The sequence below is a fragment of the Odontesthes bonariensis genome, chromosome 4, assembly GCF_027942865.1.
Source record: "Odontesthes bonariensis isolate fOdoBon6 chromosome 4, fOdoBon6.hap1, whole genome shotgun sequence".
In the NCBI taxonomy this organism is placed as follows: Eukaryota; Metazoa; Chordata; class Actinopteri; order Atheriniformes; family Atherinopsidae; genus Odontesthes; species Odontesthes bonariensis.
The window spans coordinates 19,457,533-19,473,699 of NC_134509.1; positions in this window are offsets into that span (position 1 = coordinate 19,457,533).

A 16,167-nucleotide genomic window follows, 5' to 3' on the forward strand; every position below is an offset into this window, starting at 1 on the left:
TGCTGCTGTGTTTGGGATCTTTGTCCTGTTGATGAGCCAGTTTCAGCCGAGCTTTAGCTGTCGGACAGATGGCCTCACATCTGACTCTAGAACACTTTGGTATCCAGAGGAGTTCATGGTGGACTCAATGACTGCAAGGTGCCCAGGTCCTGTGGCTGCAGAACAAGCCCAGATCATCAGCCCTCCACCACCGTGCTTGACAGCTGGTATGAGGTGTTTGTGCTGATATGCTGTGTTTGGTTTCCTCCAAACGTGCTGCTGTGCATTATGAGCAAACATCTCCACTTTGGTCTGGTCTGTCCAAAGGACATTGTTCCAGAAGTCTTGTGGTTTGTTCAGATGCAGCTTTGCAAACCTAAGCTGTGCTGCCATGTTCTTTTTAGAGAGAAGAGGCTTTCTCCTGCAGCCCTTCCAAACAGGCCATACTTGTTCAGTCTTGCTGGAACGTCCACTCCTGGGAAGATTGACAGCTGTCCTGAATGTTTTCCACTTCTCTCTGTAGAATGATGGACTCCAGATAGTTTGGAAATGGCCTTATAACCCTTCCCAGATTGATGGGCAGCAACAACCAGGTGCTCCGAACCGGTTCAAGGAACGAAAACGAAAAACGAAAACGAACGGAATTTTACGAGGAACGGAAATGGAAACGAAAACAAAATGGTCTTCAACTGTTCCGGAACAGAAACGTTATTCTGAAATCCACAAAACCGGTTAATAACGTTTTTTTTCGTTCTCTATATATTTCATAAAATTTCACAAAAGCGTAGCCTTTGTCAGGGGGAAAAAAAAGACTACTTCCGGTTGTGCGTTCATTTCGCTGCCCGCTAGGCTCAATGCAGGCAGCTGTCACGAATCACTTCCTTTATCCACTACTAAGTCTAGTTATCCACTAGTTATAGTGATGGTTCGGAGTACATTCACCCTAGGGTCATTTGAACCGTGACATCCAGCCAAGTAGCCCACCCGAAGTTTTTACGATCTTGGCCGAACATCAGCCGAGTTACTGAGTTATCCCGAATAGCTTAGAACAAGCGCTAATGAAACCTGGCAGTATCTCCAAAATTACCACACTAAAATCACATGCCATGACACCAAACTTCTACAGTAGTACAAATATGGTCTGTACTCACAAAACGTTGCATTTGGAAGTTTGTACATAGTCCAGGAGTTTATTATTATCAACACAAGCCTGATAGCTTCTCTGCTGCTAAAGCTGCGTCGACGTCACTTCCTTGATCTGGGAGCTTCAATGTAAGATGAGGGTTGATCTACTACTGTAGACAACAAAGCAAGGCTGCTCAATTTCTCCATTGATAAAATAAATCCACAACTCTACAACATAAAAATTCATAAAAATTCATGTGGAATATAGCATATGCTTTGTTGTCTACAGTAGTAGATCAACCCTCATCTTACATTGAAGCTCCCAGATCAAGGAAGTGACGTCGACGCAGCTTTAGCCCATCTGAATGTTTTTGGATGCTGCCGGTGATTTATTATTTTTTAGCATAGAGCTACGGTGTAAATCAAGGGCAAATACTAATGAGTACGTCTATTCTAAGGTAAAGTCCACACATGTAGACTTGATAGGCCCGCCAAACACTGCTGGAACGATAAGAACGAATGATATATTACGTTCCGAACCGGTTCAGGAACGATATGTTGGTGGCGGAACGCAAGAACGAAAACGTTAAACATGCCTGAACCGTTCGGAACGGAACGATTGAAAAATAATTTCGTTTTCAAGCCCTGGCAACAACTGCTTCTCTGAGATCATTGCTGATGTCTTTCGTCCTTGGCATCGTGTTAACCCACACCTGAATGCTGCAGAGCAGCAAACTGACAGAACTTCTGCTTTTATAGAGGTGCTCACACTTACTGATGATCAGTTAATCAGAGCATTGATCAGCAGCACCTGGCTGCTACTTACCCTCTTAGTTCCTGTGGAAGGAGTGAGGGTTCACTTAGTTTTGCTTCTGCATTTTGTTTTAGTTTCTGTTCAATAAATAATGACCCAGTGTTGTTGTTCATGTGAACTTCTCATCTCATTTCAGAGTTGTCTTTGACTTTTTTATGCTTTGATATATGAATCTTTAAAACTGAAATAGGGTTAACTTACTTTTTCATGTGACTGTATGAGTTCAGGCACTTTGAAGGGCTGCCTATAGACAGGATGATAGACATCTGGAATGAAACAGCCTTGGCATGAACATGCAGCCCAAGAAGCTACACTGTGTGAGTGATTTGTCTGCCGCCGGGTGCCAAAGCAATTGCCAGATAAGTGACAGTGATCAATACGTATGATATAAAGTAAAGGCTTCATTGTAAAGATGGCATTGTTATCTGCTGAGGACGAACAATATTCTCACTGCAGTTATTCAGGGAACACTGACTTACTTCTTATTGAAAGCTCATGAAAATCCAAGCTGTCAAACTGTCAAAAAGGAAACCAGCTTTCACTAATACATTTGGAAACTGACTAACTGCAGTGCTGCTGCAACAGAAAGAAGGACGGAGAGAGCGGAGAGAGAGCAGCTAAGAAAAATTAAACCACTGGCACAGTATCGACTGCCACTTAGTGAGAGACGAAAGAGAGCAAATGAAAAAAATATATATTGCTGCATTGTAAATTAGTGAGACACAAACAAATACACTCTCAGGATGAGAGAGGTAAATACAACAGGCAAAATGTGGGACCCTGAGGGACCCGGAGGCCAACCAGAGCAATCACAGTTATGGCTGTTTATAATCAGCATAATGTATGAGAACGCTTCCACGTACTCAGCGGGCGGTTAGCGACATCTACAGGTTGCTGTTTTGATTGATAGCTGCGAGGATGGACTCAAAGTAACCATGGCAACAGTTGCATATCATGCATGATGACTGGATCAGTTTTTGTCATCTAATAGTGGGCTGTTGAGCAGCCATGGCACTGAAGTAAGAGATGAGACAGAGATAGAAGAAGAAGAATCTCAGAGGGGGGACAGAGGGGGGACGCCCATTACAGCTGATTGAAATCATCTCAATTCCACACCAGCACTCAGCCTCCGAGTGTCTTGGTAACAGAAGCTGTCGACCAAACTCCCTCCCATACCTCCATTTTCATTCTCCAGCCCACACTTTTAATCAGCCACTGTGTAAACTGCCGGAACACAGACTTGCAACAGCTGTGTAAGAGAAGGGCAGAGGAGGAAGGTTGGTATACAGGTATCAGAGAGGAGGAGAGAAAGAAAGGAGTTCAATGCTGCTGGAACACAAACTACTGATTATCATCAACACTAATAATAATACGCCAATAATGCTGAAAAGACAATGAACTGTTTTATTTCAGATGTTTCTCAACCAATACAGACTCCATCTTGTCATGTTGTCACACAGAAAACATTCAGTGTCAGCTTGTGGGAGAAGAGGTTAAACCTGCCAAAGAAGCAATCAGGTTAATCAATTCTGACGCTGCTTCTATAAAACAGCACATAAAGGCTTGATTTAGGGCCGCAGGCTGCACATGTTTGATGGAAAAATCTCAAAGACAACAAGCTTAGATTGCTACCATGTTAATGTCTCTGATCACCTCATCAAGTGACACCCAGCTCAGAATTGATGCTTGTCAAGCAGCAGCGTCTGATGCTAGATAACATAGGAGGTATTACTGATGAGTCGCCGTGAGCCCTAACTCGTGTCAAGTGGCTGTAATGATAACCCAAGGTGATTGTTTGAGCTGTTCTGTGATCATTCAGACAACTCAACTCCAGGAAGTTCAGGGACAGTTGTGATGCTGACACTGTTAGCTGTGTGGGAGAAAAAAAAATCCTGAGGAAGAAGACATTAATTAAGGTTTTTAACTCTCTACCATACAGAGGCAACTTTAATTCGAATGAAATAATCTGGGTTTAAGAGCTGCAGATAGCTATGGTGAGATACAGAGATCTGTTGACCTTTTACCGCATAAAGCTGAAAGAAAGGAAGGTATGACTCTTTGACTTTTGCTGAATTTGTTTGTGAAAAAGACGAGAGCAATCACAGTGTATTGCATATTGAGCCTCGGTGATAATAACACCCTATCCTGACTGAAGCGAGCGATTAATAAAAAGTGAGTAGAAAGCGTACTTTTCAATCAGCCTATCCTGACATGCCGCAAGCAACGTCGCTCCGTCCAGCAATGATGCCGACCCCTTATAAAATCGCTCGCGCTGTCTCTTCCTGTTGACAAGCTAGTTAGAAACAGGTCAGCATCACTCATGGAATAATGGACGAGGAGAAGCTGATCTTTACCATAGAACAGCACCCAATGGTTTATGACCCCAAACACCCGTACCACAAAGATCTGAACCGAAGGGAGCCCGAGAACTCGGTGTTTCAAGTTTCTGAACCAATAGAATCACTAACGACAAAATCGTCACGCTGAATATCAGGACCACACCCCGGCGCCGCCTCTCAGCCGGCACGCCGATTCTTCCCAGTGGCCACTCGTGGTATTGCAACAAAAATCCCCAGTGGCCCAAAAAACATTTTTCCCATAGACCGCAATAATAAAAGAGATGCCTGTAAAACTGTTCACAGGACGCCTCCAACTGTAACCGCTGTTATTTACTAATCTTTATCCATCCATCCATCCATTATTTTCTGCTTATCGATCAGGTCACGGGGGCAGCAGCTTAAGCAGAGAAGCCCAGACATCCCTGTCCCCAGCCACTTCCTCCAGCTCTTCTGGGGGGACCCCGAGGCGTTCCCAGGCCCGCCGAGAAACATACTCTCTCCAACGTGTCCTGGGTCTTCCCCGGGGCCTCTTCCCAGTGGGACGGGCCCGGAACACCTCACCAGGGAGGCGTCCAGGAGGCATCCTAACCAGATACCCGAGCCACCTCATCTGACTCCTCTCGATGTGGAGGAGCAGCAGTTCTACTCCGAGCCCCTCCCGGATGACCGAGCTTCTCACCCTATCTCTAAGGGAGAGCCCAGACATCCTGCGGAGGAAACTAATTTCGGCCGCTTGTATTCGCGATCTCATTCTTTTGGTCACTACCCACAGCTCGTGACCATAGGTGAGGATAGGAACATAGATTGACCGGTAAATCGAGAGCTTTGCCTTTTGGCTCAGCTCCTTCTTCACCACGACGGGCCGGTGCAGAGCCCGCATCACTGCAGGCGCCGCACCGATCCGCCTGTCAATCTCCTGTTACCTTCGTCCCTCACTCGTGAACAAGACCCCGAGATACTTGAACTCCTCCACTTGGGGAAGGATGTCATTCCCGACCCGGAGAGGGCATTCCACCCTTTTCCGGCCGAGGACCATGGTCTCAGATTTGGAGGTGCTGATTCTCACCCCAGCCGCTTCACACTCGGCTGCGAACCGCTCCAGTGAGAGCTGAAGGTCACGGCCCGACGACGCCAACAGAACCGCATCGTCCGCAAAAAGCAGAGACCCGATTCTGAGGTCGCCAAAACGGACCCCCTCAACGCCCTGGCTGCGCCTTGAAATTCTGTCCATAAAAATTATGAATAGAATCGGTGACAAAGGGCAGCCCTGATGGAGTCCAACCCTCACAGGAAACATGTCCGACTTACTGCCGGCAATGCGGACCAAACTCTGACACCGGTCATACAGAGACCGAACAGCCCATATCAAGGAGTCCGGCACTCCATACTCCCGGAGCATCCCCCACAAGAGTCCCCGAGGGACACGGTCAAACGCCTTCTCCAAATCAACAAAACACATGTAGACTGGTTGGGCGAACTCCCATGCACCCTCCAGGATCCTGCCGAGGGTATAGAGCTGGTCCACTGTTCCACGGCCAGGATGGAAACCACACTGCACCTCCTGAATCCGAGATTCGACTATCCAGCGGATCCTCCTCTCCAGTACCCCCGAATAGACCTTGCCAGGGAGGCTGAGGAGTGTGATCCCCCTATAGTTGGAACACACCCTCCGGTCCCCCTTTTTAAAGAGGGGGACCACCACCCGATCTGCCAGTCCAGAGGCACTGTCCCCGATGTCCACGCGATGCTGCAGAGGCGTGTCAACCAAGACAGCCCTACAACATCCAGGGCCTTGAGGAACTCAGGACGGACCTCATCCACCCCCGGGGCCTTGCCACCGAGGAGTGTCGGTAGGATTGAGGAGGCCCTCGAAGTATTCCCCCCACCGACTCACGACGTCCCTAGTTGAGGTCAGCAGAGCCCCGCCCTCACCATACACGGTGTTGACGGTGCACCGCTTCCCCCCCCTGAGCCGCCGGATGGTGGACCAGAAACTCCTCGAGGCCGTCCGGAAATCATTCTCCATGGCATCCCCGAACTCCTCCCAAGCCCGAGTTTTTGCCTCAGCAACCGCCGAGGCCGCGTTCCGCTTGGCCTGTCGGTACCCATCAGCTGCTTCCAGAGTCCCACTGGCCAAAAAGGCCCGATAGGACTCCTTCTTCAGCTTGACGGCTTCCCTCACCACTGGGGTCCACCAGCGGGTTCGGGGGTTGCCGCCACGACAGGCACCGACCACCTTACGGCCACAGCTCCGGTCGGCCGTGTCAACAATGGAGGCACGGAACATGGCCCATTCGGGCTCAATGTCCCCCACCTCCCCCGGGACATGGTTGAAGCTCTGCCGGAGGTGGTAGTTGAAACTCCTCCTTACAGGGGATTCCGCCAGCCGTTCCCATCAGACCCTCACAATACGTTTGGGCCTGCCAGGTCTGACCGGCTTCCTCCCCCACCAGTGGAGCCAACTCACCACCAGGTGGTGATCAGTTGACAGCTACGCCCCTCTCTTCACCCGGGTGTCCAGGACATACGGCCGCAAGTCCGACGATACGACCACAAAGTCGATCATCGAGCTGCGGCCTAGGGTGTCCTGGTGCCAAGTGCACATATGGACACCCTTATGCCTGAACATGGTGTTCGTTATGGACAGTCCGTGATGAGCACAGAAGTCCAACAACAAAACACCACTCTGATTCAGATCGGGGGGGCCGTTCCTCCCAATCACGCCCCTCCAGGTCTGACTGTCATTGCCCACGTGAGCATTGAAGTCCCCCAGCAAGACGAGGGAGTCTCCCGGAGGAGCACTCTCCAGTGCCTCCTCCAGGGACTCCAAAAAGGGTGGGTACTCTGAACTGCTATTTGGTGCATAAGCACAAACAACAGTCAGGACCCGTCCCCCCACCCTAAGGCGGAGGGAGGCTACCCTCTCGTCTACCGGGGTAAACCCCAATGTACAGGCGCACAGCCGGGGGGGCAATAAGTATGCCCACACCTGCTCTACGCCTATCACTGCGGGCAACTCCAGAGTGGATGAGAGTCCAACCCCTCTCGAGGAGGCTGGTTCCGGAGCGCAAGCCATGCGTCGAGGTGAGTCCGACTATATCTAGCTGGAACCGCTCAGCCTCGCGCACCAGCTCACGCTCCTTCCCCAGCAGAGAGGTGACGTTCCACGTCCCAAGAGCCAGCTTCAGTAGCCGAGGATCAGACCGCCAAGGTCTCCGCCTTCGGCTGCCGCCCAGCTCACAGAGCACCCGACCCCCTTGGCCCCTCTCACAGGTGGTGAGCCCGATGGACTTTTTATCAATCAAAAAGTTTTCTAACGGCCATAAAAGCCCCAGAAAAGTCTCTTTTCCCAGCGTGACGTCACAGCTGTGTATGTGCACCATGATGTGTACGTACATGCACGTCCAAGTATCTGTAATGAGATATGCCAGGTCCAAAAACTCGCTGTGTAAACCTTAAAAATGAGGTGAGACATGGAAGAGACATGGAAGAACTCCTGTTCTTTGTTCAAGTGAAACAAAGTGTAACCTTCAACTCAGCGTGCATCTTCTTCCAGCTCAAGGATGAACTAATATCAGCTGATTTATTTTCCCCCGTAGTGTCTGTGATTCTCTACCTGCTGAATTAATAATGAGCCTAAAACCATCAAACGCAAGTCTTCAACAAGTGATCAAACGAGGACATTGAACATTTAGGTCTGAAAACACTCCTGTGAGTGTGTGTGCCTATCATATTGTGTTTAATGGCTTGTTTTTTAGGGCATAAGTTCATACAGAATAACAGATGAAAAGGTTACGATATAAACCCTTTTATTTGATGTTGCAGTCGCTACCAATAAGAATGGGTACATAAAAGACAATATCACATGTATTCACGCCCTCTCAGGTGCATTAGCTCAAGTGGAAGAGCAGTCATCAGCCGATCGGTTGGCAGAAAGAAAGTCACCATTGTGCAAGCTGTAACACACTTTATAGCTCACTTCTTTCATAATGTGACAAATAATTGTTACTAGCTGCAATAAAGTATTAGATTACATTAAATGGGGTTGCATTGTACCATATTTAATGTACTGTTCAGACATATTAAAGAGGAACAGATTCATAAACGTCACTGCAATCACAAAATGAAAAACATTGCTCCATCTGTGCCTCATCCTGCTGAAGGATGAGACAACCTCAGCAGACTCGGCGCAGCAAAGGCTGTCTGTACATTGCAGTGTTAACACACAGAGACAGACATGGATGTGGACACTCACTCCTGGGGCAGATTTAGCATCACCTAACATGCATGTTTTTGGATGTAAACTCAGTGAAAACATGCAAACCTCTGACAGAAAGTTCCCAGCAGAACCAAAAACCTTCCTGCTGTGAGGCAAAGGCGCTCAGCACGAAACCACTGCGATGCTCCATGTTCGGTTGGCCAGAAAGTGGAAAATATCTGCAAGGTGAAAAGGACACGATCCCTCAGTGACTTCCCATTCACAACCCGGCCAAATGCTGCAGAGTTAAGTGATTTCCGATGCTCCTTAAACATTTTACACTTCTTTTCTTTTTAAAACTTTGTTTTGAACCTTTCATTTTTTGCAGTTTTGCATTGCTGTTGCTCTTTATTGCAGAAATATTTGTACACCACTTTGCCCTGAGAATCAGTTTGCTTGTGAATCTTCTCAGTGCAGGATGTGCAAACCTGACTCACAATTTGGTTTCAGTGTCGTAATCCCTCCGTGGAGTCCAACCTGCCAGCACAGCCGAAAAAACAACACAGATCTGGATTATAACCTCCCAATTCTATTTACACTCTATGGTTGCCTGTTTGCGTCCCGATTTTCACATTTTATTCTTTTTGTTTACGTGCGTATGGTTTCGGAGTTTCGTGAACATGAACCCACGCTGACTTTCCACATATAAACAAAGAAAATCCCATGATTGTGTACAAATATTAACCAACAACATACATTTTATGTTTGCTTTTTTACATATTTAGCGATTAATATTAAATTACAACTCTTTGTCTCTTTTCTCTTGAACTGACCACAGCCCTGTGAACCAGCTCCATACAGGTGCCTAAAGGTGACCTCCGTCCAGCCGGATTTGCAGATCCAGAAAAAGGAAAATTATCTATCCGTTGTGTCATGCCACAGTGTGTGTAGCTACATTGGTGAAGTCACTTTCCTTTGTTGTGCATAATGAGGTTTTAAAGGGCAAGTTCGTTTTCTTTAAACCTGGACCTTATTTCTGGCATAAAATACATTAATCTACTCACCGATAACAGTTTGGTGAAAGTGGGCGTCCTTCAGAAGATATTTAGATCACTCGAGATCCGTGTATATCCATATAACAGGAGAGAACAGGGCAGAGACAATACAGCCTCTAAATAAGGCATAATCTGTCTTTATTTCACCAATACTTTAAGACCAATAAATGAATGAACGCGTACTATTGCACTGTTAGCTCAAAGCTGCCGTGTTGTTATTATCCGGGGCTTTCTACACCCGGGTCACTTGGCATGACGTCATTGCACAGCTCATGTACTCCATGCTCTGTTACAGTCGGCTAACTTCCCACAGAGTTTGCTGCTGCTAGTTTTGTGCAACATGGCAGACATATTTATCAGATTTGGACGATGTGGACAACAACTTTGAGTACGATGGACATCCTTACCGTTTTGAGCCAGAGCATGCGCGTCGAGAGACCTGGTCATTCGGGGCTTCAGCCCCGAATCTCCGGGCTTCAGCCCCGAATCTCTCTGGACTGACATAAAGAAAAATATGTATAATAATAATAAGAAGAAGAACGAAGAAGAAGAAAAAGAAGGAGAGCTCCGTCACGGGACCACACTTTGAGCGGTGATAGACTACCGCGGCGCTGCTGTCATCATGCAACTTTGTAACCAGCTCAGACCGCAGGATTCTGACATGCCCAAATATGGACATGTCAGAATCTCCTCCTCAGAGCAGGTGGAGGAGTGAGTGGGGTGGGGGCGGCGGGGGCGGGGGCAGCGCCAGCGCCAGACCAGCGATTTCTTCTCCTGCCTGGGGTTGAACGGAGGTTGATTTTACTCTATATCGCCACCTCCTGGCCAGAAAAACTGCCGGTCCGGCGCTATCAGTTAGCCTGCTAATTCTGCAGTAAAACTCAGCTATGCTGCGTATAAACTTTGGTTAGGACATGCCAGTAGGATTATTTCTGCACACTCTTATGGTATGTATAGGTGTTTTTTGTATGCAATACACTTCAAAATGACATAAAAATCGCACATTGTGCCTTTAATAGGAGGGTTTCACTTGACGTCACTTCCGTATTTTTCTACCCAGGTGGTGGGCAGCCTGAGCTGGAGCCCATTGAAAACACTGTGTTTTGTCTGCCACTTTTTGCCCAAAATACCTCAGTTTTGTGCCGTTTTTGGATGTAGCAATCGGTCTAACCGAGAGAAGGGAAAGGGTTACTATCGGGTACCGAAGGTAATCGCCCATAGAGGTGAGAAATGGAAAAAAACTCACAGAACAACGCCGCAAAAAGTGGATAGCTAACCTACGTTTACAGACTGGAGGAGCTGAATTTGCAAATGCTCGTGTCTGCGGTGACCACTTTTCAAAGGTATGTGGGAAATCTAACAGTTTTGTAGTAGTGCAGTAAAGTATTATGTTGCTAAATGCCAATCAACAGTAATGTAATACGGGCTACGTTTGGGCTTTGTTTTGAAGGCTGCCCCAGCGCGTTGTTAGCTACTGTCAGTGGACTGGGCTCCGACGGTCAAGCTGGGTTACCAAAACACAGAGCTAAGACACCGTCATCGGTGTTTCATGCGATCTCTGAGAGTGGTTGATCTAAACAAAACAAATTTGTCACGTCGTCACAATCTTCACGTTTCAGTAGTATCCACGAAGTGCTTAAGTGCTAACAGCGCACATTAGCTCCCAGGTTCTTGACAACAGAATCGCTTGCTCTCTCTCTCTTGTGCATTAGGCTAACAAAGACACAATGTCAGCATTTGGATATTTGGATCTCGGCATTTTATCAAAACATGAATGCCAACATTCACAGCTCGGCATTCAACATGTTAAGCAGCTGGTCATGAACTGTGTTAAATTTTCATTTTAACACCCCCTTTTTTTAAAAAAAAATCCCGGGGGAAAAACCCCCTGACCCCCGTTAAAAATTATTTTCATGTCTGGGCTACAGCCCCGAATGTTTGCTCAAGCTACAGACGCCCCTGAGCCAGAGTCTATGGATGAGGAGCTCCTGGAAAGGAGGATCATGCTATCGATGCTAACTGGTGGTGTTCTTGTGGACGATGTTAACCGATGCCAACAGAGGAGGAATGCCTTTGTTGCTCTCAGTGGGATTTTAGGCCAGGAGACACACGTCTGGATGTCTCCAGAAATGACTGTCTCTCAGCTGTTGAGGATTTCTCTGCTTTGATCAACCGGACTGTGGTAGAGACAGCCAAAGCCTGCAGGACCAAACAGCCCAGATAGCAGTGGACTCCGGGGCGGATCCGCCCTCAAGCCGGGCAGGTCCGCCGTCCTGATGAACCGCTCACCCCGCCTCCCCACAGTGTTATAGGACCCGTTGTGGTCTCTAGGCGGATCCGCACATTGTATATGCTCTTTTCAAACCTCCGCTTCAGCTGCATTCAGAGTTGGGCAGCGACACGCCCCGCCCCCAAACAATGTACTGTGAAACAGCGGAAGCGCTGCACACTCTAGGCGGAGCCGCACCATTCTTTGTTACAGCGTCATTCGAAGTTGGAAAGCAACAGCGAAACGTCTTCTTCTGCAGATCGTACACTGTAAGTAAACTGTTAATATGTGCTTGTTTATGCAGATGGAAAGCGGGTGAATCTGTCTCTATGATTTAACTTTTAACTTTGTAATATAGCATAGCGATATAGCATAGCATAGCGATATAGCATATAGCATAGCGAGCGTGGTTGGCTAGCTCACAGCATATTGCCGGTAGGTAATGTAGATTTGAGTTAACCCTGGTAGTTTTGGTCACTATATCATTCACTCATTCATCTAAGTTGACTATACACAGGTTATTTTTGTTACTCTTAAACTGCATTCCTATATTTAGAAATTCTTTGTCTGAAGTATGTGACAGATTGTCTATTTTGGAGTGCATCACTATGTGTATCCTGTCACATTACAAATTGTGATTATGATGGCGGATGATGATAACTTAATTGTAAATCTCCTTTTGTGATTACAGATTCTGTCAGAAAAAATCCTGCCTCTCGTGCTTCCACTCAACATGATGTCTGCAAGCATGCCATCCAGTGGTTCAACTTGGCAGCAGATAGGGGAACCTCAAGGAGACGTAGAACACACAAGGTTCACCCTGCTGACCATGTCTAAGCACAGCACATCACATGTTAGGCCAGTTCTTTTTTATTTATTTTTTTCATTTAAATGAGTATGTGAGTATTCATAAATAAATTTAAGAATTTCCATCACATTTTTTCATGTTTTCTTGTGTCTATTATCTTATTAGCCACTTGTAGTGATGTGTTGGTCAATCTGGTGTTTGTGCCAGCTCTTTTAAGTGAACTCAATTCCACTTAATTGGTTGTATCCAATCACTCATATGATCACAAGGATCATACTATAATGTCGCATATATCTCCAGGGAGTTTGGTGGAGGTTACTGTCCTGGTATGGAGGATGAGGGAGGCAGGGAGAGCAGTACAGCACAATGGATAGCAGATGAGATGAAGTACCCAGAGAGAACCCATGCAAGTACAGGGAGAACATGCAAACCACATACAGAAATACCCCTGGCTGGATTCTAACACCTGCACCACTGAGCCTCAAAACTCTAAAAAAATTGTTTTGTTTGTTTTATCTTTTTTTTTACTCTTTTTGTAGGAGGTGACATATTGACATATTTCTCTCTGAGCTATTTGTTTGCTATAACAACGCAGTCTTCAACACCAAGGATCTGAGCACCTCTTTCAGAGTCTGAGACATTAGCCGCTTTCGGACAGAGCCGTTCTAAGAACGCAGTTATCAGAACTGTCCTACTCGAATTTCGTTCTGATAACTGTCCTTCTGTTTCAGTCTGCATTCGCACATGAGTCGGGACCTGATAGGGACTGATGCGCCGCGCGCAGGCGTCTGCATCAGTGACGTGTTACGTTAGCCGTTTAGCGCCACATTCAACAACAAAACAGAACCCGGTAAAAGTAATTAGAGAAGAAAAAACACCACCAAGAAGCTAATATAGAGAGCGGGGAGGCCACTGTGTTCATGGTCTGCATGATGGTGATATTAATCATGGACGATCACGTCAGGCGTCTAATATCGAGGCTGGAAGAGCTCACAGAGAGTCAGGAGACGATACTTTTTCATTTCATGAAGGAAGAAAGGAGAGCAGAGCGCCGCAGACAAAGGAGACAAAGTGTAAGTTTAACTTATTAAACACCCGCCGGTTGTGTCTGTGTCGTATGAGGAAACATTTCAGCTGTGATAGCATGACAAGGGGCGTAGCTACCGACCACCAAACACCTACGTCAGATGCGTTCTATAGAACCATGAAAAGACCCGACCTCGGAGAAGGAGCTAAATAGTTATAGGAACTGAGGGAGATAGCCCCGAGTTCCTGTATGTCCGAACACGGGAGAAAACGGCCCCGCAGATTAAAAGGTTATTAGAACTGCCAAAGGTTCCTACAATCCGAAAGCGGCTAAAGTCTGAAAGATCTGTTCATAAGCTCCTCCAAGTGATCTTTTTAATACCTCACAATATCCTCACTTTGGATCAGCTAGATCAACAATCCTGAATTGAATAAGACAGGTATAAAAAATGGTTTGATGGATGGGTCAGCTGGAACTTTGTTCCATTCTTCTTATTTGACAAAAACTGTAAATTTACTCGTAATAATAACCCAATTTTAGGTCTTTTGCAGCTTCACAATAAATCATTTTCCGGTGTATAAGGCTAAACTGGTGGGATTTTTATGGAGTCATTTCTAGTTGGTAAGCAAGTTTTTATCTGTATCTACTTTTGATAATAAATAAAGGTTCTGGACCAAATGATTCCACCTCCGTTATAAGTATCATAAACAGATCTGAAACGGATCTGGCCCGGATGATGTGATCTATGAATGGATCCAAAACGGATCCGGGCCGGATGATGTGATCTATGAACGGATCCGGGCCGGAAGTAGCACTTAATGTGTGGATCCGGATAGGGTCCGGGGCGGATCCGGAACAGATCCGGTGTGCAAGTGGACTCCGATCCGGGTCCGTTTTGCAGATCCGTTCCTGAGTCTACCCTAAATCCATAACGGGTCCGTTTGCTATCTGGGAGGCAACTTTCGATTGAGTAAGTAGCCTACACACATGCATACATTTTTTATTTTCATTGAATTCATTTGCTATATAGACAGATAATGCCTTATTTAGAGGCTGTATTGTCTCTGCCCTGTTCTCTCCTGTTATATGGATATATGCGGATCTCAGTGATCTAAATATCTTCTGAAGGACGCCGACTTTCACCAAACTGTTATCGGTGAGTAGATGAACGTATTTCATGCCAGAAATAAGGTCCAGGCTTAAAAAAAACGATCTTCTCCTTTAAAGAGTTTTCTTTCCTTCTACATTTCAGTCATGGTGTACAGGACCTGTAACACTGGTTGTAATATGTTCATAAAACCTGCCTTTCCTGACCCACCTAACCTCTTTGATATCACACTCTGTCATCTGTCTGGACCCACAATGTCGCAGGTCAACAGAGAGGGCAGCCTTTTAGCAGCTAAAACTATAAGGCTGTTATCATGATCTAAACTACAGGGACCAATGAATTAGCCACAGACACAAAAATGGCACCCTGTGTGTATCCCAGGAGCGCAGAAAAAACAGCAGTAATTCATGAGTATCGGTTGGCTGATGAGATAAAAAAAAAAAATGAGAAAACGCATTATCTTCCTACAGTTTCCCTGCCTGGAGGCAAAATCAAGAGAGCCAAGAGAAGACAAATGACTTGGATATCAACTCCTGTGTAAGGAGAACAACAAAGATGGCCAGCATCCCACATCGTTAAAGCGTGCTTCAACATTTTCATTCTGCTGAGTGTAAGAGTTTATCATGTTAGCGCTGTTAGAACTTTAGTTAACACTAGTGATAACAAATTAGTTGTAAAACTACACGGTAGGTTGGCAGCATAGGCACATAGACAACAGAAAATCTAGGTGAAAATTTAGGGAAGGTGAGTGGAAGTACAGCACATCCTGTGGGAGAGTGTTTGATGAAAAGCAGGCTCAGATCGTGTGTGCAGAATGAAGAGCAGCAGTATTCTGTTGCTCTGAGCTGGCCTCACGGCGGCGTTTCTCCGTAATGTTCTTCTGTCACTTCTACTGACTCCAACACAACAATTCTGAAAGTGCCACCAAAGGAATTCAGTCTTCATCTTTACTTTTACTCTGAATTTCACCCCTGTGCCACCAATGCGTTGCATTTCTTTACAGCTGCAGCAGTTCAATGTACTGTGTGGGGAAATCTGGAGTGTAGCTGAGGCTGTTTGACTTAATGGGATTTAGTGGCAACAGCAACGTCTGCTCAGCAGCTTCGACTGATGGTCTCATCTCAGACGAGTCAGGCAGTTATGTCAGTTTTGGACTGAAAATGAGAGACTACTTAAAATCAGCCGTGAACAGCACAACACTCCAGGAGAGTGCAGAACTGAATCAGTTGCATCACTTAAACTACCAGTTTATTGTGTTCATTCCCTACCTTGGGCATTCTGAAACTGCACAAAGCTCTATATTGTGTCTTACAAACCTTTCTTACCCAAATGTAATCCTGCGTGCTGAGACAGGAGCAAGCGAAATGGAGTTAATGTCCTTTTTGTAAAATGGCCTTGATAGAAGGAAACATGCTGAAGGCTTGTGTGTGGGTGAAAGCATGTGG